The sequence below is a fragment of the Coturnix japonica genome, chromosome 4 (genome assembly GCF_001577835.2).
Source record: "Coturnix japonica isolate 7356 chromosome 4, Coturnix japonica 2.1, whole genome shotgun sequence".
In the NCBI taxonomy this organism is placed as follows: domain Eukaryota; kingdom Metazoa; phylum Chordata; class Aves; order Galliformes; family Phasianidae; genus Coturnix; species Coturnix japonica.
In genome coordinates, this window is record NC_029519.1 from 28,566,329 (window position 1) to 28,590,803 (window position 24,475).

At 38.6% G+C, this 24,475-nt stretch overlaps 1 long non-coding RNA gene across 1 annotated transcript in view; it reads right to left on the reverse strand.

The window, feature by feature from the left end:
- Nucleotides 1–1,011: 1,011 nt before the first annotated feature.
- The window catches only part of LOC107313129, a 49,865-nt gene continuing 26,401 nt past the window's right edge, over nt 1,012–24,475 (reverse strand). Inside the window, exons 3-7 of the long non-coding RNA XR_004307092.1 lie at nt 15,049–15,201; nt 13,116–13,245; nt 7,482–11,735; nt 3,331–3,379; nt 1,012–2,215 (exon numbers count right to left, since the gene is read on the reverse strand). This is a non-coding gene — a long non-coding RNA (uncharacterized LOC107313129). The remainder of the gene's footprint in view (nt 2,216–3,330; nt 3,380–7,481; nt 11,736–13,115; nt 13,246–15,048; nt 15,202–24,475) is intronic.

Consider the following 24,475-nt stretch of genomic DNA (forward strand, 5'->3'; position numbering starts at 1 on the left):
AAGACAAGATAAGTGATGGTTTACATATCAGAAAAGCCGTCTGTAGTACAGGCAGGCAGCGTGGAACATGATGTCTCCCAGGGCTCTGTGCAGATGGTATGTAGTAAATATAGCCTGAGCTGCCTCCCCAGGACCTAGCAGTGTTGCTGCTGTGGTTGTTCAGGGTTTTACTTTTGAACAAATCTGTGCCCTGGAATTGTGAGGTACATGGACAGCTCTGCTTAAAATTTAGCAAATGCTAAGATCTGATTAGCAACCCCAACAGGCTGATGTTGAGCATCCTGCTCTCAAGAGCTAAGATTTTGATTTCTTAAGGTGTTGTGCCCTCAGTTAAAAATTCTAGTTCACTTTTGCTTTCTAGGTAGGTTTCACTGCAAGCATTTTTTCCTTAAAACAGAAAAGCAAACTGAGTAAGCAAAACAAGAATCAATACAAAACTTCTGTGTCAGTCTGTGTCTGCATGTCCTAAAGGGAAAGCTGCATGCTATCAAAAGGAAAAGCAAACATTTCTGAGTTTCCCATCATGCTTACAGGATAAATTGTTTAATCTTGCTCCATTTTCACTATTTTGGCTTTCCTGGGGTTGCAGAAATTGGGTGGCTGTGCTGAGAAATCCCCTCAGAGCCAGCTGCTCTGTTATTCTCAGAACAATAGAAGGAGATGACAGGGTACAGGGGTGATGATGCACCCCTGAAATCAACTTGCACAGCCTGACCAGAACCAGCCTGGCTTTTCCTCTTGGCTTAAGCCAAACGTGGGGGAGAGCTTCTTGTTTCCTGCAGAGTGGTTGTCCCAGATCTGCTTCTAACAGTGTAAGAGTATATATAATTGAAGCTTTTGTTTTCTTTACAGTCAATAATGAAAATCCCACAGCATCTTACTGGCCAGTTACAAGCCCCTGTGCAACATCAGCCATTAAATCTGAACATTAAAGACGCCGCCTTGCAACACTGGGGCCTGGAATTCGAATCCCCCCTGTGGCGCAAGTGGTAGAAGTGCCGCTCTGCTACGCAGAGGCTCGAATCCCGGGGGCTGGACTCGATGATCTCTAAGGTCCCTTCCAACCCGCACGAAACTATGAAACTATGAAACTATGAAACATGAATAGCTGGTGCTGTTCAGTCAGGAGCAAGTGGTAATATTAAAATTGTTTCAAGAATGCACTGACTGCTGCTGATGTTCAGTGATGGGAAACTGAGGTGTTGACACGCTGGGAGGGGACCTGCTCTTAGTGCCCTCTGTCTAGAGGCACTTAAGATGAGGCAGGTAGTGCTGCCACCTTTGAAAATAAGTTTCCTGAACATCCTTTTAAGGGACTTGGCTGTTGTGATCGTGTAAGCCTGTGATAAAACTTGTCATGGTAGAAGGAAATCAGTTGAGTAAGAAGCTTGTCATTAAAGGCTTATCACTAATAGGACTTTTCACATGGCAATAATGTGCTAAGGCTGAATATGGCAAAAGCATCTGTATTTCAAGTTGGATGGTATCCTTGCGAGAAGGGAAAAAAGGAGAGAGATCTAGGAGGAAAGATTAATCTCAAAACACACAGAGTAAAGCAGTCTATGGCAAAGCACTGACTGATGCAGTCTGCTCAGAAAAAATATTTGGCAAAATGCATATAATGAGTTTTTCAGGCTCCTAATATTTCCTTTCTATTATTTAGAGGACAGGTAGAATTTAAAGGAAAAAAAAAAAAATCTGTCTTTACAACATTCTAATAACTTAAAACAATTAAAACCAGCTCATAAAATTGTAGGTAGAACTGATGAAAAAACTTGCATCACTTACTAAATCCAACCCTTGCCAGTACAGAGCTGCAGCATACATTTTACTAGTATATCCATTCAGTCAAGTTTTAGAGCTGACTTGATTTATTCTCTTTACATCTGGGGTTTTCTTCTATTGCCATCCCAGTTCTTTGGAGTTGCAACCCGTTGATATTCTGCTTGTTCCAAGGGAAATGATATGCATATTAAGGATCCAAATACAAAGCACATTTCTCTCTGTGTTCAGTGTAACCTGGCTAGACGGTACAGTTGGCAGACACCAGATGGTTGATTGGAGTCTCTAGCCAATCTCTGCAATTGCCGAAGCCTTAAGGACAAAACAACACCAGGGAGATGGATTTGATATGATCATGAATCACTGCTGGGACCACAGCAGATAAGTTAAGATAGGAGTCATGTGGGTCACCTTCTCGAAGCTCCTTCTGGTACTAAGTGCAAACAGAGACAGGAGAAGATTTATATCAGAGAGAAAACGATGATAGATGGTATTAGCAGAGTAGTAAGGCGTATTTGGGATTTACTGAACATCTTCACACAACGCTTTGAAAGGATCGACTAGCAGAAGCGTATGAGCTTTTCAGAATCAAAAAAAAAAAAAAAAAAAGGCAAATCTTGAGGTGGAAATAAGGAAAATGAATGGTTCATTTAAATGATATAGCAAGTACTTCTAACAAAGTATCAGATGGATGTTCAGAAATATAGAATGAGGGATGTGAAAATGTCCCCATGAAAACTAGGTGGTTATTATTAAAAAATCTCCTTGAGCAGCCATTCAGATTATAAAATGAATTTCCTGCAGCTGTACTTGCATCGCTTCTTCCACTTTTCATAAATTCTTGAGCAACTGGTCTTTTTATATTCAAGATTTCATGGATAGGAGCAAGCATTAAGCCTGCACACTCTAGAGCCTTATGAGTTTCCACCAGAAAGCATGCTATTTGTGCAAGAAATAGTACAAACAGAAGGAAAAGGTTTCTGAAGAACCATGGTTAGCAATCAGAGCAGATTTCAGTGGGTATTTTATGACCTGAACAAGACTGTGACTTCTGTATCTACAAGTATTTTTGTACACAATCATTTTTTGTCATTAGGACAAAAGGAAACTTAAATTTATATTATAGATACTGCCAAGAAATTTATAGTAACTTTTTTTTTTTTTTTTTNAAAAGAAAAAAAAAAAAAGCCCTCTACTATCACAACAGTAGAAGCAGATATAAAGGATATTTCAGTATTCTTACCCTTTTCTCAGTTTCTACAGGAAGGATGTGGAGCTCTTAGATTTTTACTTCTTCTGTTGCTTGTTTGTTTTAATGCCTTCCATTTTTTTTTTTTTTTTTTTTTTTTAAGTATCTACTTATTTATTAGACACAAAAGTGCTCCTGTCTTCATTACAGTAGATGCACTTAAAATTACAGCCAATATTCTGGGGTTTGCCTTACTGTAGCTATCTGAAAGAATATGCAGTTCAAGTACAGACTAGCTAATAGAATGCTTAATGTCAGACAACAGAGTAGAGCTTTATTTACAAAGTAAAAAGACTGACCTTGACTGAAGAGCAAGTGATTTGTTCTGCTTTGCTGGATAAATGAACTCTGAAATTAAGGAGATCATAAAATGATCACCACATAGAAACAAATGTCAGAAGGAAAGTAGATTCTGGATGCTCCTACATTTTCTTTTGCTCTAATTTCTGTACTTCTGTGTGACAGCTTGAAGGGGTTTGCTACAGTGGGCTGGATGAATTGCTGGGGGCACAGCTGTTTTGTGCTTACTGTACATGTACTATATTGTACTGTATCTGGAATTTCCACCTTCTCTACTTCCTATTGTGTATATACTCAGGCAAAAATGCACCTTTCACTTTCAGAACATTACATTTTCTCCTCTTTATTCCTCACTGAATCACCAGAGATGGAGTGTACCAGTCTTCCTAAAAGTTAGTATAGCCTGTACTCACACTACACCTTGTGCTCTGAGTATGAGCTGAGCAGTAAGGAAGGCATAGCAGGCTGGCTATTCACAGCAATCTTTAGGGCTTTCATTTTGTTCAGAGATGTCCCAGGACAGAAATCACATTCAGTGAAGCCATTGACTCACTGGAATATGACAGATGGAGCCAAGCACTAGCTTATTGCTCTGTGAACTGTTGCTACTCTAACACAACTTGCTGATCTAAGCCAGGAATCATGTTCTATAAGAACGAGTACCGCCCCAAAATTCTAGCCAGTGGATAATACCTGCTCGTGTACACTCCTAGAAGAAAAGAAGAAATAGATGAATGTATGCAAAAGCAGAAAGAAGCAGGCTGTACTGAGGGAAGATTGGCATCCCTAAAGTCATTATTGTAAATAGAATATTGTAAATATGAAATCTTGTCATTGCTACTTTTGACAACTAATATTTTTAAAGTATAATTGCTCTTTAGGAGTGTGCTGCACCACAAAGGCAGAGAAGATATACTGGAAAATCTCTGCCTTCACAGTTGCTGCCTACCATGCTGGCTTTCCAAATGCTGCAAAATGGTGCCTGGTCCCTACAGACTTGGCGGAGCCCTGGCAACAGACTACCTAAAAGAACAACTTCTACCTTCTCCTTACCAGCACCCAAAAATAATGATCTGCAAGCCAAGTTGGTTGCAAGTCAGGCACAAACAGTTCTACCTTTGGATGTTGCAAGCCTTATATTTTTATCTGAGATGGGTGTTAAAAAGGCCTCTTGAGAGAAGAGTGGGGTAATGATCTGTGGAACAATATCGTCACTTCCTGGCACTGAAATATTAACCATAGTACTTCTTATCTGCAGTTTACGTTATTTTGATTGATTCTCTCTGGAAGATGGTACATGCCCAGCTCCCCTCAAACCCTCGAATCATTGCAATACTTAGTGGCCCTACTGAAGGGGTGCCACGAGTAAAGGGGAATTTCCTGACAATGGGAAAATCTTCCTTAGACCATGTGCAATTTATTGGTCTAGTCGCGTCAATTACAGCCATGACTCACCTTCCAAAATATGCAACTTGGCTTTCATTATTTGCACTCACACAGAGCCAAACAGTTGGACCCATCCTTAAGTTACAGTCATCTCCTTGTGCTGTACTTGAGCAAGTGATAGTTCAGTGATTGCAGAATGGAAAGGAGGAAGATTTCTTTAATTACTTTTCTGTACCTCAGTGTCTTGGATTCTATCTGTGTGGAGTTGAAAACGTTTCCCATAAACTGTGCAAATATGTGTCTTTTTGGAGCTACTCTTTGACATTTGTGAAGATAGCTCCCTTTTCCCATCTCTAACTTGACAGTCAATCAAGAGCAAAGTAACAAGGGAGAACAAGATAGAGGATCAGGGTATGCAGACTGAAAAAGAATCCAGGACAAAGAAAAAGGAAAAGGAAAAGGAAAAGGAAAAGGAAAAGGAAAAGGAAAAGGAAAAGGAAAAGGAAAAGGAAGAATTAAACACAAATACCTTTGGAAAAAGAAGATAACAAAATATTGTTTACAAAGAAAGAGAAGAAAGAGAGGAAAGGGAAAGGAAGGGAAGGAAGGGAAGGAGAAGGAAAGGAGAAAAAAAGAAAAGAAGGAAGAGCTGTTTTGCACAGGTGCTTTTCCCCACCATGGTCTATCTCTTTTCTCCCATTGCCATGCCCCCCTGACTTGCAGATGATTAGCTTTCTGACCCATAGGCTTCACTTGCCTTTTTCTATTGAGTACAGATTTGAAAAGGAGTTCAAGATGTACATGTGCATGCTCACCATGCAAAGCATGGCTAAAACAAGCTGCAGTGTGACGATTTACATGAAGCACAGGAGACCTTCAGGAAATGTCTGCTGATCTCTCCAGCAGCTCCCCCATGGAGACTTTGCCATGGTTACTTACTGCTTGCAGGTGTCACCAGATTCCCTTGCTCTGCACTCTCAGTGAAGTCAAGGAGATCTGAATCCAAGAGCAGAAGTTGGCCTTTAAGATTCACTTCCATGTAGCATATGTTGCAACATTGTACACCAAGAAATGTAACCAAGAAGAACAGTGGTATTTACAGTATGCTAAAATTTAACTATTGCTGTGGCCTTCAGAAGCCTGTGGGACACATCCAGAAGACTGCCCATATTTTGCTTCATCTGACACAAGGTAGGACTCCTATTGCTGTGGAATGAATGGTGCAGTACGAATAAGGATTCAGGTTCTGGTCCTGTGCCCGTTATCAAGCTGAGATGGCCAATGGTGACTAATTTCCTTAATGAGCAGGGCAGGAGAGGCAGAATTGAGTGGAGTGAGGGATAACGATCTACTTTTTAATTTATTATTTTTGGTAGCAATGTCAGAGAATAGGCTCTTATTTTAGGAGACGTTTAGCAATTAGCAATGAGTTTTCTTTCAGACATCCAAAGGGATGATGTTGAAGGTGATACAGTGAATGCAGGAGATTGCTACAAAAATATGTGGGTCTGTCACACTTTTAAAAGATATTGCCTGTAAAATTACTAATGCAGCAAACAGCATAGAGCACATGTGATGAATTTTAAAGGACAGCAATATACTGTCAGTTATCTCCATCATTCCTCTGCCTGAAAATTCCTTCTTTTAGGAGGCTGACACTCCCAAAACAGTGAGGTAATCTTCACCACAGAGAGGAGGTGCGAGAGTCTGCTCAAATCTGGTTGTGTGTCAGTTTCTGCATTTCCTAGTGAGTGATATTACCAACATGCCTGTGTCCATACATTCTCCTGCCCGTAATGCAATTTTGCAGTAGCAGGATTAGAACAGATTGCTGGCATTATGGCAGCAAGGATATTGTTGGGAGTAGCTTGGCAACACTTGCAGGTGTTGTGACGCTGGCTCTTTGCTCAAGGGCAAGGACAGGGAGGGGGTGCTGAATACAGAACAGTAAGAAAAATGATGTCAGGAAAGTTCAGAAGATGAAAGCAGTGACAGTAAATAAGTCTGAAATTATTTTAGGTTTACATACTTTAAGTCCTCTGTGACTGAAAACACAGCCAAGAATTGCTTCAGCAATATTCCTTCATAAATCTGCATAATAATCTCTCAGAGGGGCTTTGGTAAAATTACAAGTATTCATTTACTAAATTGGGTTCAGTGTCTGTATCATACTCTGTATGAATATTCAGTGCCATGAATTCACTCAAACTACACTGAAGTTAGCATGGTTCACAAACTATCTTAGATTATAACCCAGGTAGAAAAGTCTGTATTTAATATATATAGTATATATAATATATAGATAGATAGATAGATAAAGCAACTTTTAGCAACCAATAATGATAGTAATAAAATGTTTGTTTTTTGGCAGTTTCTGATCTTGTGTCTCTGAATTCAACACCAACATGTTCCTGGTAGAAAGGGACCAAATATGATGATAACTGCCATTCAGATAGAGGAAAACTCTGCTATTGGAAGACTAATAATAGAAGCACTGGATATACAATACTGTGACCTTCATATAAAACTGTGTCAATTCTTACACTGCTTAGAAAACTTTACAGAGAGTCAGAGTCAAATTTTGTGCCGTGAGCTGAGATAAACTGTAATCTTGTACAATTCTCCTGTGCTTCATATGCTCAAACAACTGGAAAATAAAATAAAATAAAATAAATCTATATATGCATAAAGTAAATCCAAGATAGCAAACATCTGTAGAGTAAAAATTCTCACTATAGTGTGAAATGGATTGAACACAGGTTACCTATGCTCTCGCTGAGACTTCTCAACCCATTCTGTTTATTCTTGGCCTGGCCTTGCCCGAGTAATCCAAGCTATCCATCCATTCCCACCAAGGTGGTTGCTTTGAACATCAGATGCTGTAGTAATTCTAAAAAAAAAATAATTAAAAAAAAATAATAAAAAAATAAACATCTTGGATACTTCTGAACCTATCTGTAGCAAATTGAGACAGAATAACCAAGAAGTCACTCATGCCACACAGAAGGTGAAGCGCTTCAAAGGCAAATGTTCAGTGGGTGGTGTCTGTGGGCCAAAAGGCACAAAGCAAAATGCAGCGCAGAATGGTAATTATCTACTCTAGCTCATAGTTTTTCAATTCCTTATGTCAAATAGGAGTTCAAGCCTATTTCGTTTGAAGGTGTAACTATCCAAGGTGGTATTTTTGTCAACAGCCATTGCAGACAGAGCAGTAGATTTTCTGATTTTGTCTTTGTTTTTTACTTTCTTTTCTATTTGGCTGCTTTCCAGGTTTCATTTACTTCCCCACCTCACATGGCATTGCATTACTCATATTCCTGATTCGCCTAGAATTTAAAGGGAGGTAAACTCAATATTCAGTTCACAAATCTGCTCTAATTCTAGGGATTGTGCTTGCATCCTTTCCAAGGTAAATTCTGTGATTTATACTCAAACTGCACCTCTCCCTTGATATTTCTGCTGGTTATTCTTTGCCTTTATTCATTTCATGGCTCATATTTTCATCAAAGGTCCAATTTTTGAGATCAAATGGAAGGATGTTTTGAAGGAATGTACACATCATTATTACAGGATATTTAATCTTTCTATCACCTTCTCCATGCAGGGATTGTGATGCTATGACTGCCAGTCTTGCCAACTTTTCTAGCAATAAATTCATTTTTTTTAAATTCAAGATGTATCTGTAATATCTGGACATGTGTGTATTGCTCAACCTGTTTTCTGCTAGCAGAATGAACAAATACCACAAAAAGGGGTGCAAAAGCCACACTGTAGCAACTTCCTCATTCTTTATCAAACTAAAAAGAAAAAAAGTGTGCATGATGGTATCAAAGTCCTGATGGTCTCAAAGGAATTTGTGAATCATGCAAGGAAATGAGCTTCTGGCTGACTGTAGACTGCTCCAAGAACAAGCATCAGGAGGAGTTGGAGAGCAGGATCAGCTCAGGACTGTGATTTGAAGCACAGCACTAATTTGAAGACTGGGTGAGTTTGTTCTTCCAGTGAGTGAGGGTGAAATGGTGCAAGTTGGGACCCAAGTCCACCATGGGAAAGGAATTAAGTAAAAAAATGCAGTTTATTACTTGGAAGTTTTCTTAAACCGTTGTCAGAATCACACAAAGAATAATATCACACAGTCAGTATGGCAGCTAGTATGACTGATTTCTTCTATTACTGAAGAACAATCACTGCCTCCTGGAAGAATTAAGTTGAGCCAAAGACCAAACCTTTAGAGAAAAGCAGTCACACGGGGAAAAGGTTAATTAGTAAAGAAAGCACACACTGATGACTTTGATTTTGAATTATTATCCCTTCAGTTTTTAATCACTGTCATCCTCAGCTCATCTATTGTTGCACAAAGTCAGGAGAATCCCTTAATTTCAAGTTGTTTGTAAAGCTGCTGAAGAGTTAAAAAGATTTCAGCAACTAGAAGCTGTTTTAGAGAAGAATGGAGTCCAGAGCTTCCTTGCAGGATCCTGATTGCCAAGTCACCTTGTGCTACCTTCTGATTCCTCCTTCTCTCTCTTCTCTTCCCCACCTTTCCTCTTTTGGTAAAGGTATCTAGGGACTTTAAATGGGATATAGAAAGTTGATGGTTGTTCCACTATTCCTTCAAACAATTCTGAGGTTTTGATACAGTTTAAAAAGATGTTAAGTTTTCAGGTTCTTTCCTCTGAATGACCTCCGCTAAAGCTGGGTCACTTTGTCAGTAGCTGTACCTGCCAGGTTAGCATTCAGAAAATCTTGATGAACAGAGATCCTTTGCACCAGTTGCTCTTCATTCATAGATAAATCCATGATCTTTTATCAAAGAAAGCGATGCCAAATCATCATGGGGTATAAAACATATACTTGTATTCAAGAAGCAGAAACTGTAAGAATCATTTAGATTATATATCGTGGTACTACACTGTTGCTTAGCAAGGACACTGATTATGCTCAAGAGAAGTTTGAGGAACAGCTTTCTTTAGTCTCAAATTTGCGACAGTTCCCCTTTGAGTTGGCAGTACATTAATGGAAATGGAAACTTGCCTCATTCTAAATGTCAGAATAATAGAGCACCAAAAACAATTCAGTCATGTCTTTCAAACCACGCACATATGGTTCAGCACCAAATGTCACTATTCTTCCTCACTTCCTTTCCATTTGTCACTATCTCTGTTGATTATCATTGTTTGGGTTAAAACTTTGATGAAGACTCAGTGGGAAGCTCACCTTGACAGTAACTAGAAAGCTTTTGCCAGATATGTTTTATTGCTTGATGCATGTCTAACACAGTATTTTCAGATGCAATAGACTTGAAATACTTACATATTCCAGAAGAGTTTGATCTGATTCTTCCCTTTCTTTGAAAGTTCCCTTCTTTCACCATGCTGACTCCTGTAGGACAAGTTACACCAGCAACACCCAGTAAAGTGGAAGGAACATTTTTTCCTGCATGCTCTTGCCAAATACAGAAAATCTTCAAAATAGCTAGCAATTGCTCAGATCTAAGATCAGCTTTTTGAAATTACAGAATCATAGAACTGCTCAGGTTGGAAAAGACCTTAAAGAACATCAACTTCAACCTAACAATACTACCCTAACTCTAACAACATAGTGCTAAATCACATCCATGAGCACCACATCCAGTTTTAAAACACACTGAAGAATAAACATTTATCATCCTTATAAATGCTGAGACATTCAACACCAAAATAGAGTTTTCCTTAAGAATGTATGCTCTTAAGTCCTGTCTCTAAGCAGTGACATTTCGCAACTTAAAATGGTAACTCAGGCTATCATTATTACAACAGTTATGATATTGTCAAATGCTAGTTGCTTTCCAGACTTACAGGAGGATAATTTTCCTGCCCTAAAAGCTTTCAGTCTTGAGGTAGATATAAAGCAACAGCTAAGACAGATGAAAGGTAGGGGAAACAAAGAAGAGGCACAAGCCACAGTTACAAGTACACCATGTAAAAAACGTACATCTTATATTAAGAGACCGATAAATCCTCCCTAAAAGAGGAAAAAAAATAAATAAAAATCATATAAACATATACTCTAGAGCTGCAAAACACCCCTTACATGTACTATATGACCACATGATTTCATGTTGTTTTTTGTTTTCCCTCTTTCTTCCCAAAGGATTTGGCCCTCATTCAATCAGCAGGGTGCATCAATTTGATGATTCTTCGGTGGAAAAGTGCTGGAACATATAAAAGTAATTGCCTCAATACTCAGAGATTTGTTTGTTTGTTTTTTTTTTAATAGGGGATGTAAAGGAGATTTTTTTTTCTTCTGTCTTCTTCCTGATAAACAAATAGATTGAATAAATTCAACTAGAAACAAATCTTTGCATTTAGAGGGTTTTTGAATGATTGAAGCTTCACCCATGAATAAAGGAGAAAAAACAGAGTTGTATGATAGCAAATATCATTCTTTCCTCTGAACATCAACTATTCTCTTATTCTCCTGATGCTTTAGAGCAGAATGGAGGGTGCCACTAGAGATTATTTTACTAATCCTTGCTTGCTCTTCGATGCTTCTACCAGTGTGTCGCTGTAAAATTCAGAAAAGACAGCTGACTTAAACAGGAATGAGCATGTACAGCAAACCTGCTTAGCATGAGATGCATCTCTGAGCTCCATGGCCTGAAAAAAACTGCATTGAAGAGCATTCCAACATCAGTAGAAAAAAAAAAACCAAAAAAACAACAACAACAAAAAAACAACTCTTGAATTCTTTCCTTTTCCACTCTTACTCACATATATAAGGATCAGAGAATTTTATGTACATCCATACCACGTGAAAAACCTTTCAATTGATGAGGAGAATGATGAAGTATTGTCTTCTGTTATTCCAACCACGTAATGACATCATGGAGGGAGTGCGATGATAGCGAAGGTCTCATTCCTAATGTTGGGGGTAAGTGCTTCGGAACAGGTAGGATGGGTTAGGGTAGGTAGAACTGGGTCAGCCAGCTGCTGTGCTGCAATGTGATGTGAATGTGTTGAGATGGCCAGGAAAATTCCTTCTGTGGAGGAAAGGCAGGGGAAACAGTTATGATTAATATTAGCACAGACATTTTGTTTTGACAACCAACCTGTGTAAGGTCATTTAAGTGAGGTAATTTATAATTAACATACACCCTCATTGCATTTCCATCCTTCAGCATGAAGAATTTAGAGCAGCTGAGAAGTCAAGCCATTGTTCTGAAAAGAAAAACTGGAAAGCAGTATTATAGAAATATTCTCATCATATATTTCTGTTAATGTGGCCAATTGAACAGAGATCGTGTGTGATCTAATTATGTTAATCCATTATTCCAAACTGCAATTTGTTCCATTTTAAAAAATGCATGAAGAATTGGTTTCCAACAACCACTTTTAATGACTATTCCCTTTTGTGAGCCAAAGTATGTCAATTTGTTTCTTTGTATCAAATATTAACAGAATTATAAATAAAATCAGAAACACAGTACTCCTCTTAGAATTCAGTAGATAAACATTCTTTTCTAACCTGACTCCCTTAAAACAGAGAGGTCTTTTACATAATTTGCAGACATTCAAAGAACCTATGTCTTCTTTTAGCAACACAAGAGTCTATTAGAAATAAAAATAAAGCTGAAATAGTACATACTAAGTTCCTTGAAATTCAGTGAGAGGTCTACTATATTCTGCTGAGAAGGATTGTCAGAAGCTACAGCACATGCATCACAAAGCTTTTAAACAAAACATCTTTCACTTCTCCAGGAAACAAATATCTGTTCTACTTCAAAAATTATTTAACAAAGCTGTTTCATGGCCACTTTATATCAGCACTTATTGCTGTGTAAATTAAAATAGCTAATCAATTAATACAGAAGTAATTTTATTACTAAATGGATAGAAGAGGTACAAAAAGCCCTAATTAAAAGCATTGTCTGCTCTGCTTCACAATAATGATTCCCTAAGAACCAATGTTATTTTTGAATTAGCTTAATCACAAAGGAATTAAAGAGAACAAAATTATTTGTATGAAAATAGTGCTCTAAATGCACAGAGGCTAGACAGAAAAAGAATCCAGAGTCATTTCTATCTCTGATCAACTGGCTTGTCTAATCCATTTTACTGTGGATAGTTGGCCTGACATGACTTCAGATTAAAGTGATTAAAGTGGCATGAAGTGTATAAATCTATGAATTTGCAAGTACAAACATGTTTAGGAATTCATTTATCTTTAAGGGCACAAGGAAGGAAGAAAGTTCAAAGTGAAATCTGGATACATTTGTAAACACAGATAATTCCGTGGGAAAATTGGAAAACAACTGAAAGCCTCATGATTTCAGCAGTGAATCCTTATGTCTTTAGCCCATTTCTTTGCACAAAAAAAGCAATTACTGAAGTCAAACAAGGAAGACCCCAAGATGCGGTACCTGGAGAACTGATGCGGAAGTCCTTAGGTAAACCTACAAGTCTCGTTGATTACTGCCCAAATAAAGCAGACCTCTGGCATTCAGCTTCCTGAGCTGGCATGTCAAGCGCATAATGTCTTTAGAGCTAGAGCTGCCAAGAGAAAGGGACCACAGACAGCCAAATTATGATATCACACCAATAAAACCTCATCGTAGTGACATACATAAAACACTCTGTAAATTGCTTTTTGTAACTTTTAATTTATTAAGAGCTTCTGAACTATGTTTTCATTCTGTGACATGTTTTCATTTACCTCTCGTATCCTTCATTAATTTGTTTCCTGTTTGAGAAATAATACCACATTTTTGGCAGTTTGAAACTGCTGAAAAAATATATCATACCCTACGTGAGGTAGCTTGCCAGAGAATCAGGAGTGTGTGGTATTTTGAAATGCTAGGCTGAATTACAGTGAATTATTTGACTACTTGGTTTGCCTATTATCAAGGTTGAGTCATGAGTGCTGTCTGTCATGCTGCTGTTTGCTTATCCCTAAGCACATATTCAGAATAGTTTCTGCAGCTGAAACACGGGGCCTTGGAGAGTTTGGAGATGTTGGATTTATGCACTGTAGGGTGGTGCACAGACCTGTTTGCTGGGTGTCTGGCAGTGCTAAATAAAAGAGACCAGGCACAGTTTTCTCCAGCATTTCTGGGAATGGTGGGGATGTACTTTGAGCAGATAAAGCGCAGAATTCAAACATTATTGTCCTGCTCCTTTCCCAGTCACTGTTTCTTTGCCATGAGTTTATAAAGGTGACTCAATGATTCTGGGAATGGGACCAAAGGCATAAATGGACAGAATAAAGCATTAAAAGGACTATAATATAGCATCAAGTAGCTCTGACACCTCAGGTAACCATCCATAAGTCAATTTCAGAAGCATTTATGCTTCTTTAACAGCCTGCTTGGCACATTTTTCCAGTTATGCCTGCACAAAGTTTGGTCCAGCCATGAGCTGCAAAGTTCCTGAAGGAAGCCTAAACTCCCTCCCCTACACCCATCTTTACCCTCATCCATCAAAACTTCCTTTGCATATGCTGTGACTGACTAAAAACACAAACTAAAAGGCAGTCCTGTACCAAAGCAGTAAGTCTATAACTTGGAAGAACAAAGCAGTGAAATCTTACTACAGGTAGAAGTATGCAACTATTGAAAATATATAGCACATATGGAACCCTACATCTATTGCACTCTTTCACTCCTTTACTAATACAGCATCTTTAGTAACTCCTTTACTAATACAGTGTCTGACTTCAGTGTCAGTATTATCTGTGACCTAAGTCATAAAGTTTCTTTGAATATTTTCAAGAAATTGAAAAGATAAAAAAATGCTTTTAAAAGCAAGGAAATCAGGTACAAAGCCAACTGCAGTTTCATTTTATTTCCATTCTGCCAACACATAGAGCAGTGGTCAAGAAGAGTGTTACTACACTTTTGAAAATGACCTTTCAAGGCCAGGCCATTCAGATGATATTAATATTCCTGAGTTATAACCCACAGGAGCAGAAGGGAGTGTTTGAATTAAGGGACACTGAACCTAAAGCAACTTTAGGAATGGATTGATGGGAGGATTGGGGAAGATTTCCCACAGTTCATGTGGCAGACAGGGAAGAAAGATCTCACAAAAGCAACAGGGGCCAAAGGTTTTGTGATGAAAACTGGGGCAGAGAAGAAAAAGCTTATTTTTGTTTCCTTCTGAGATATGGCTCGATTTTGACATAAAAAAAATATCTGCTTCCTGCTGTGTAGGAAGCTCATACCATAAGATCAAAGAACACAGCATGTGTAACTGCTAGCTCATATAGATTTTAAAGGACAGGCATCTGGAATTAAGAAAGTCAAACCCTTGTGCAAGCAAGAAATGAACAAATGCTTTATGCTAAGCAACACTTACCTAACAAGAAGAGCTGGAGCCTGATTTCCATGTGTTCAAGAGGGAACCCTGAGGGTTGTGCTTCCACTGTGGTGGAATCTATCCTGGGATGTGCCACACTTCTACTGAAATTCGGTGATGATGGAGTCACTACAGTTCCACAATTTTGCGATTCTGTTGAGTAGAGAGTATTGTAAAACACATTTTAGTCAATCCTTTTCATCTTTCTTGTGCACAGACAATGTTCATGCTTTATACTAAAAGTAAAGAGTATCTTCTAATTTGTTTCTGGGGTAAGTCAGTGGAAACTGAAAGAATTTTATTATTAAGTCCATCTCTAGCAGTCCATCAAAAAAGGGCAATGCTTGCATGCTGTTCACTGGAGGACCAAAGAAGTCACTGGAAATGAAACCAAAAGAGACTTTGTGATCTCCCTAACAGTAGTTTCACCTCTAAATACAAACCAGCTTGCAGCACAGTGAGAACTACTCCTCTAAAGCACACTGAATTTCATGCATATTAACAGCGCTGCACAAGTACAGAGAAGTTATAACCTATAAGGGGTATATCTATAAGATGCACATTGGAGAATCAACCCTCTGGGGGTCCAGTCACTTTCCTAGAAAATACTGGGACCTTTCTACACACTGTTGTCCTGGGATTTTGAGCAGTTATTTTCCACAGTGCTGTGTGACACCATTGAGAATTGAGGCTGAAACTCACGTGGATATCTTACCTTCTGGTCCAGCTGCCTTCTCATTGCTGAGTTCCTATGGGCATTGCCAGGTGTTCTGGGAAAGGGTGTGGAAGAAAAAGGTAACTCACTCCCCCTCACTTTCCTTTTATTTTAGGCTTCCAGTAAGGAGGAGATTTACAAACACCTCCTGAGAGACTTTTATTGCTAGTGGTTAGGTGTATTGCATGAATATATTTTCTTTTCTGAGTGCCTTTCATATATCAACATACCTCTCTATATGTATTTTACCAACTTTAAATCTGCATTTTGTTAGTTAATTTCTACTGTCAGAATAAATAACAAAATGTGGTTATGCTGCTGTCTAGGAGGTTGTTCTCTTTCAGATTTGGATAATAAATTCTTGTTTGTAATTATTAACTGCATTGAGATCTTTTGAACTTTTCTTGAATTGAGCTGACAACATTAAGTGCGATAGGTGCTCTGTACATGACTCTTGAAAGCTGAATCTGAGTCTCTCTCACTTTTTCTCTTTTCATACGTTCTGCTGAGATTTGAATTTGATCTCATGTAGATACTTATTCCATATCTTAGAGTTTGTAATTTCTCCCCCCAACCCCAACCCCCCCACCCTTTTTTTTCCCCTGCCAGAGTTATTCTGTTTGCTGTGGATATAGTTATTTTTACCAAGAAGTCAATGAGCACTTGCTGACCATGGCATAATTGTTCTGATTATTCCTTATTTGTTCTGTGTGAATGATCTCTGAAGTTATGTGGTTCTTTAAACTTGATGGGACAAGTAAAATAAATGCGTAAGTAATCACATTTATGATCTATGTATTATCTACATACATTTGTGCTATGGTACTTTATTGTGAACAAAACATCTTTTTCCAAAACAGTTGTGTATTTCAAAATATTTCCAAATACTCTGTCACATTTCTCATATGCACAGATAACCACAGGATTGGATTCTGAACTTGCCTCATTGAGGATGACTTCTAATCACAGAGTTTGTAGTTTCTGTTTTACTTCAACCACATGAAAATGTCATTGCTTTTACTTCACTGAAGTTAAAATAAACAGCATTAATTATGATAACAAAGTATTATTATAAGAAGAAGAAATAGAGAAAAATGAAGCATGACATGCTAGATTTCTTGAAAGTAAATTTTCAGAACCTTTCCTAGAAATGCTGTCCATTTTCTAAACTTTTGTTATCACACTTGTCTCTGTGCAAGCTGCCATTTTACTTGCAATCCACAGTAGGAAGTCTGGATTTATTATGCAGAACAGGACTGGGAGAGGGCAGAAACCTATTCACATGCATAGGAAACAAGGGACGTTGAAAGGTAAAGCTCTGCTTTGAAAAGTCACAATGTAATATGACACTTTTGTCTCCAGTTTTTCTGCCTTATCTCCATTCAAAGATACATCTGCTGTCACTGGCGCCGAAAATAATTTTTATTAACCTTTAAAACTTACTAACTCTGAAGAGCAACGCAGACCAAGAAGCTGAACTGCATCCTACTCTTCCCAGCTCACTAAGACAAGTATAACTCCCTACACATCTCACTCAAAAGAGCATGTAAAGACATCTGTGCATACCAATGAATGGCAACTGGAATATTCAGAGGTTGCACTTTGAAGAAAATAGGGCTGCTCAAAAACAAATGAAAAAATAATCTAAGACTGGCTCCTTGGTAAAGGTGATAATGGGCAGGAAGGAATGAGTTGCTGTATGACTTAGGTTTTAACTGGACCTTGTCAGGCTGAGAATTGAAAACAAAGGTGTTCTCTTTCCACCCCCCTCCCTCCTCTACAAATTAAGCAGATTTATTATGAAGGTCCTCAAATCTTACTTCTACATACATACTACATAGATTGCTCCGAAAGTAACGTCTCCTATTTATCTCCATGGAAACTATACTGTACTCAATTCCACTGTTTGGTCTCCATCAGTGTTTAGCAAGCATAAGTGAATGCAAATGGGTGCAATTTCTTCTGCAGGGAGGAATTCAGTGACATGCATTTCCTATATACACACTTCTCTTTCAGATGTCATTTTGTCCGACTGCACCTCTGCTGCCAACTGTTGCACAGTGACAACATGTAATGAAATACTGGTGGGAAGGTTCAGCCTCTACTGTCATACCAACAACATCAGCCCCTGACATGTGGGCCAATTTACTAACATAGAAGGCATCACTTTCATAGTAGCCCTGGTATATAGCCTCTTCTCCCATCCCCAGTGTAACTCTTTTCTGCTTTCCAGTATTTAAGTTATAAAGGTCTGCTGTGCATCAGGGTAAGGATGGATACTGAGAAGTGTCATGGATGAGTCAACAATTTAGGCAGAACAGAGCTTTCAGATAAGACCTTCAGAAAAACAGAAAGAAAAGAATCTTTTTTTCTTTCCCTCTTTTCAATTGTAACTGTATTAGAAAAAGTAATGAGAATTGTCATGCAAGGACAAAGATATTGTACAACAGAAATATTTGCCAGACTGTTAATTTATCTACCTTTGGCTATATGTAAACAATAACAGAACAGTAAACTAAGCCCAGCTAATCATCTCCATAAAGGGATTTTGTAATAGCTTAGAACAAAATGACTTACAACTCCCCATACTTCCAGTATAGAGAGAGCATGATTAACTTATTGCAACTTCATATGCCTTCTTGATGTAAGTGAAGACAGCTGGTGGTTGCCCTAAATTGTATCAAAGGACCATAGAAAAGCTCTGTGCTTCACTGTGAGAACCTCTACCACTGTCAAAGCATAGTCATCCTGACTCATGAGTCATTCTTCCTTCCATCTTCCCAGGGAGGAGAGGTCTCACTGTGTGAATATTGTGCCCATGTACACAAAGGCTGAACAAAAATCAATATATTCTTCAGAACTGGGTGAGATTTGAAACTGAGATACTTTGCTGCCCTTTTCCCTCAGATGAGGGGGCGGGTTTGTACTTGTAACCATCTTTCCAAGCCTTAGGCTCCCAGATGGCTAATACTCCTGCATGTTGTGGCACTGACTACAACCTTAGCTCAAACAGGCTTCATTGACTTGGCTGTAACTGAATTGTTATGGAGCATTGCCGTTCTCTTGGTTGTGGCTTTTTTTTAGGTTTGTTTAGGGTTTTGTTGTTGTTGCTGTTCCCCTCTCCATTTTCACTCTTTTATTCTGCTTTCTGCATTTTGATCATTGTGAGTGGAGTACTCCATGTTAACAGAACATGATGAAGTAGGAGCCCAGTGTGCACACTGTGTGGGTCTGTCTTCTATACCTGACAAATACATACAACTATTTATTTTTCTGTTTGTTATAACATACTAGAATAAAGTTATAAAGATTAAAAAGAATTTGAAAGAAGCCATGGTACACTGTGTATAGTGCTCCTAAGCAGACAGGGCTACTTTATCTTCTTACTGCATGCTGTTTCTTAAAAAATAACTGCAAAAAATAACAGATTCCTTCAGTGATCCTTTGAAATCCTGTTTCCTACACATTATTGTCATAAAAGATGCCCATCTGATTCTGCTCTGACTGAATATTAGTACTCTACTTGTTACCGAGAAGGATGGAAAAGTCAAACCAAAAGTTTAACAACTATTAGCACAGTATATTAGAGGTGCATCTGTGACTTTTATGACCAGATTGGCCACATATGTCTTCAGGAGACAAGCCACAAGTAAACATGACTAATATGTATGTCAGTTGTTTCTTCATGACTCTCTGAGTAGAATTTTTACTAAAAAATGAATACATTTTCTTGTAGAAGTAAACATGCTGGATATCTGAATGGCACAAAATGTGATAATTAATACCACATAATTTGAAAGGATACAAGGACAATCAATTTTAACTGTCATATTGCTGTGTAATGCGATGAAAAATACAGCAATAATAGCAGGTCAGCAAAGTCCTAGGCTGAAGCAAACAAGGACAAGTCCAAACACAGCAGCCATGGATACAGAAATGAAGGAAAAAAAATTTGCTTACCTTTGGAAGGCCTCAGATAGGAAGGAATCTCCAGCAAAATACCTTTACCTCTACTGCAAACCTTAAATGGGATCTGCAATGATCCTGGCACCACCCCTTTTAGTCACTAAGGTGCATTCCACGCACCTGAGCTCCCCTAGGTTGGCCCTGCCTTCCTAGCAGGTGCTTCATCACTGTTTCAAGCTGTGACTTAGCATTTCCACTAAATGCTGTCTAATAGATTACCTTTCACAGACAGTTAAAATAGCTGGTATTATCAGCATTTCAGTCTGAAGAGATTAGGACAATCATTTGTAACATGAACCAGAAAGCTTGCAGAATTAAATAAATAGGTTTTCTTTTCTAGAAAATAGTGATCATAGTAAGAATAGCAAATATTCAGTCCATTTATGCATAACAGGAGAAGGATATTGCTTACAGATACTAAACAGTCCTATTGTACATCAGAAATTTTTATTTCTTCTCCTTTTTCATTCCTTCTTCAAATCTTGAAACCATTGCTTTCATCACTGGAGCTATTGAACTGAATATAATTAATACAGTACATGACGCTACTGAAGGTAGTTCAGTCCAGTCAGGCTTGGTTATCTAAATTCTCCTTTAGTTAAGGCAGCCAGGGTAAACTGTCTTTGCAGTCAATAGTAAGAAAATGGTGGTTTTTTGGTTACATGCATCTCATCTACTTTAGGTGGCTGCTTTGAGATGAGATGAATAGTGCTCTAGACTCTAGTCTGTAATGCCTATATGCCACTCAACTGAAAGGGGAGACTAGCTCTTCTATAGCTATGTAGATGAGTCTTCTTTTTATTCTAAGTAGCATAATTAGTTGATGCTTGTCGGATCCTTTCAACCTGAAAATGCTGTGTATGGGCTTGTTCTACTCCTCCCCCAAGAGGATGTATGCAAAATATGTATGGATTTAACAATTATTTGTTTTGAGGGAACAATTAAGAAAAAATTTATGGAGTGTCCAATGCACTGGAAGAAGCTGAGTTAAAGAAGTTTTAGAATATTTTGTATATCCAATCTCCATATATGCATCGACAACAGCTTATTACAGTTTTTCCATACCGCGAGATCTAGGCTTTCTGCCAGAGTACTCTTTGGGTATGCTTAAAAAGCAGCACCTGGAAGTACTTCCAAGATCACAGATTGAGTTGCGCAGCCCAGTGCCACCATCATTTTGGGGGTCAGGTTTGTATACATACACTTCTCCCTTCCTCAATTCCTCATTTCTTGGGGGAAGGAAACCAGCCACATAGAGCAGATGGAAGTCATGACAGTTTGGCTAGGGATGTATTGAGATTTAGGCTATTTGGAATGGTACACTTATCAAACGATTCAGACATATGCTATGTGCCAACTGGTATTTAAAGAGTACACCTCAGTGTAACAGATCAAGTTTTGCTTCTTACTTACCAATCTCATATTCTTAAGATAAAAAAATAAGGGTTAAATACAACCCGCATCTTCCCCTCCCCTCCCTCCATCCCACCCCCCTTTTTTTTTTTGCAGATGATGAGTAACAGAGATATTTCTTCAGTAAACTGTTTCCCCACTAATCCATTTAGGCATCCCTTCCGTTACTGCATATATAGCATACATGAAGCTATCATTAGGTCACATGGAATTACAAATATACTTTAAACAATCACATTTTTTCTGTCCTTTCCAGAGGGTGCATTTCACAGGCTGTGCTGCTTTCCATTTTGTGATCAAAAAAGTGATTGAAAATGTTCCCTTGCTCTCCCCTAGTTGAGGTGTGCTAATAGTCATGAGCGAGAGATACTAGAGGCATTAGCAAAAGGAGAGAGAAATCCTCTGGAATCAGGCTGGACAAGACTGAAGTTACTGAGAGCCTTTCAATTTGCTTTAAATGGAACTGTAGTAGTCTTTGAGATAATAGAATACATTCTGTCTCCCTTAATCTCCTGCATGCGATATAACTGCAGTTGGAGGGAACTGTGTGCAATAGTTTTCATCTGGCAGGGATCATATCATGCTTAGAGGGAATCTTATGGAAGACTTCAGGGGAACAAAAATGCTCCAGACTGACTCTTGTCATAATGTGGTGGAATCTAGACTCACTTTGCAATTCAGATGTGGAATTCAAAATCCACAGCTTATTTCCTTGGCGTGCCTTTGTCTTCCTTTCTTTCTTTGCAGTTTTTCTGAGTTAGGTGCAGTTCCGGGTCTGGTGCCTAAAGATCTCTATGAAGGCTCTGCTGTTGTTGTCTATTGAGGCTTGAGAGATTATCACCTTAAAAATTTACCTTCTATGATGGTCAGTCTAAGGTGACTTTAAGATGATGTTGTGTGAACAAGTGCAAGTTGACTTCATAGGCTGTAGATAATACATGGTAAAACACTGTGCTGAAACAATTTTCCCAGCTGTTCTCAGAGCAAGGCTCATTGTGCAAGATTCAGAAGGAATCACATTACTTTTAAGGTACATGACATCTCATTGTAAAATGCTACGCACAAAATCCCTGTGCACTGCTATTATTAAGTCAAGAGTTACTAAAAATAAGTGTATGTGTCCCATTCACAGCATAGTATGTAAGTAATATACTATATCAACATGTTTCTTAGATGTACCTATGTTATTCTTACTTAGAAATAGCCACTGTTCAATCTTAATCTATCATTATGCAACATTTACTTCTGCATTATTTATACATGATATATTAACCCTCTGCCTCTTGTTTTCTTTCCTTGTTCAATACTATGTTTTTTTTTCTTGATGGCCATTTCTAAAACCAGAAAAACTGGCATGTAGAAGAGTTCAGACCTGGAAATCCAGTGTTCTTGCTCAAGATACAATTAGATAGACCAGTGGTATGGAAGTAATTTAGCCATGTTTAGTACTCACATGCTCCTGTCTTGCAGAAGTCCTCTGGGACTATGTGTATCCCATAGAACCAGGCACAGGATGCATGGATGGTGCTGGCTCCCACAAACAGTGGCAAAGATCAGGATGATAAAGCAGAATAATGTAGCTGGATGTTGGACCTAGCACAGCCTTTTGCAAATTGTGTCTTTCACACTTGCAGTTTTATTAAAAGCAGTGGAACAAGTATTGCCTGTCAGTTGAAAACCCCCATGATCTGCATTTGCAGGAACTAAAAATCTACATTAGCACATCTGAAGACTTTTTGTTTTGAAGTCTGAGGGCAATTAAGGCATGATGGCACCTGTACCTTCTACCCAAAGCTGAACAAAGAAACTGCAAGTTGTCTGCATAGATCAGTAGTCAGCTGGCCAGACCCAGAACAAAATTAGGCAGTGCTCTCTGATGCACAGTCAAGAGCAGCCCTGGACTGGCTAGTCAGTGCTCTCACTGGAGCTCAGGTATAACTGTCTCTATCATTTTTCTACCCACATTTCTCATCACTTAGTAGGGATACAGGACATTGTATGTAGATACCAAACTGGAAATGGGCTGTGTTCTGAAATACCATTCCTGGATGACAACAGAATCATCATGCCACTGCCATGGATTTAAAGATACTGGCAAGATATGAGTGAGCCAAGTTTAACTACAGACAAGACTTTTTGCTTTTCCGCTTTCAAGGATCTGTCAACTGTGCAAGACCTTTTTATCCACAAAACTTATCGTCTTGCAGTTTCTACTCATTCTCATCATAGTGAGCCATCAAGTGCATCACTGAGCTGCACACAGAGGTGCAGCTCACTTCAGAAGTAGATGGGTAATAGGTGGGATTACCCTTGTTTTGAAGAAGGCCATTTGGCTAGATGAAGAGGCAAATGACAGAAGATTTAACAGCAGATACCTGTCATTTTCCAGGGACATTAAATCTCTTATATGTGGTGCCTTGCAAATGCTGTCGTGTAGTGTCTGATCTGTTCTTCCCTTAGAAACAGTGTAGAGGAGAAGCTACATTACAGTTTACTCTTTCTAAGCTGGATAAAATGTAGATGTATATACAGAAGCATTTTTAAAAGTTTCTATAGGAGGTCATAGTCTACATCTCCCAGCAACAGATAAGGAGATACACCCAGACTGCTGCTTTTTGGCCTCTTGCATTTTCCAGGAAATTACTGCTTTTACTATACATTTTCCCCGACTCTCCGTCCATATCTTTTAATTCCCTTCCTTGTTTTTGTGTAGTGAAGTGCAGCCACTGGACACCTCCACAACATGCCAGGCTTCAGATGAAGCTGCTGCTGGGATGAGGGGCATGTAGCCAGAAACGTGGCAGCTTGGGAGTGGCACGAGTCCAAGGAGCACTACAAAGGGAGATTGCTGAAATCAGTGGGGAAACCAGCGGCTGATACTGGACACAGGCACTGCTGTCTGCTTTAGGCGAATCTGCAGCTGCTCTCTTATTGAACGTAATTTTAATAATCTTCAGCGATATTTTATTTCTAATGAGAATCTTGCAGAGCATGTTTTATTCAGATTCTGTTTTCTCTTTTTCTTAGTTAGTTGGGCCACTCTATTTTTTAGGTCTTTCAGACAATATAGAAGCAACTTCTTGGCTCATTTGCATTTGATAGCTGTTTCCAGAATACACTTTCAGCTCACCTTCATCTAACTCTAACTGCATTTGCAGAGAAGTTTCCAGTACAACTAATGCTCTGATGTGAACATCTATGTCTATGTAAATGAAGCAATTAGACAACTATGCTTTGCTGAATCCTCATCACTGTTCACAGCAATGCCTTCTCTTCATGATTTATATGTATACTTGCTCCCCATGCAAATGCTATTTTCTGTTAATACATACA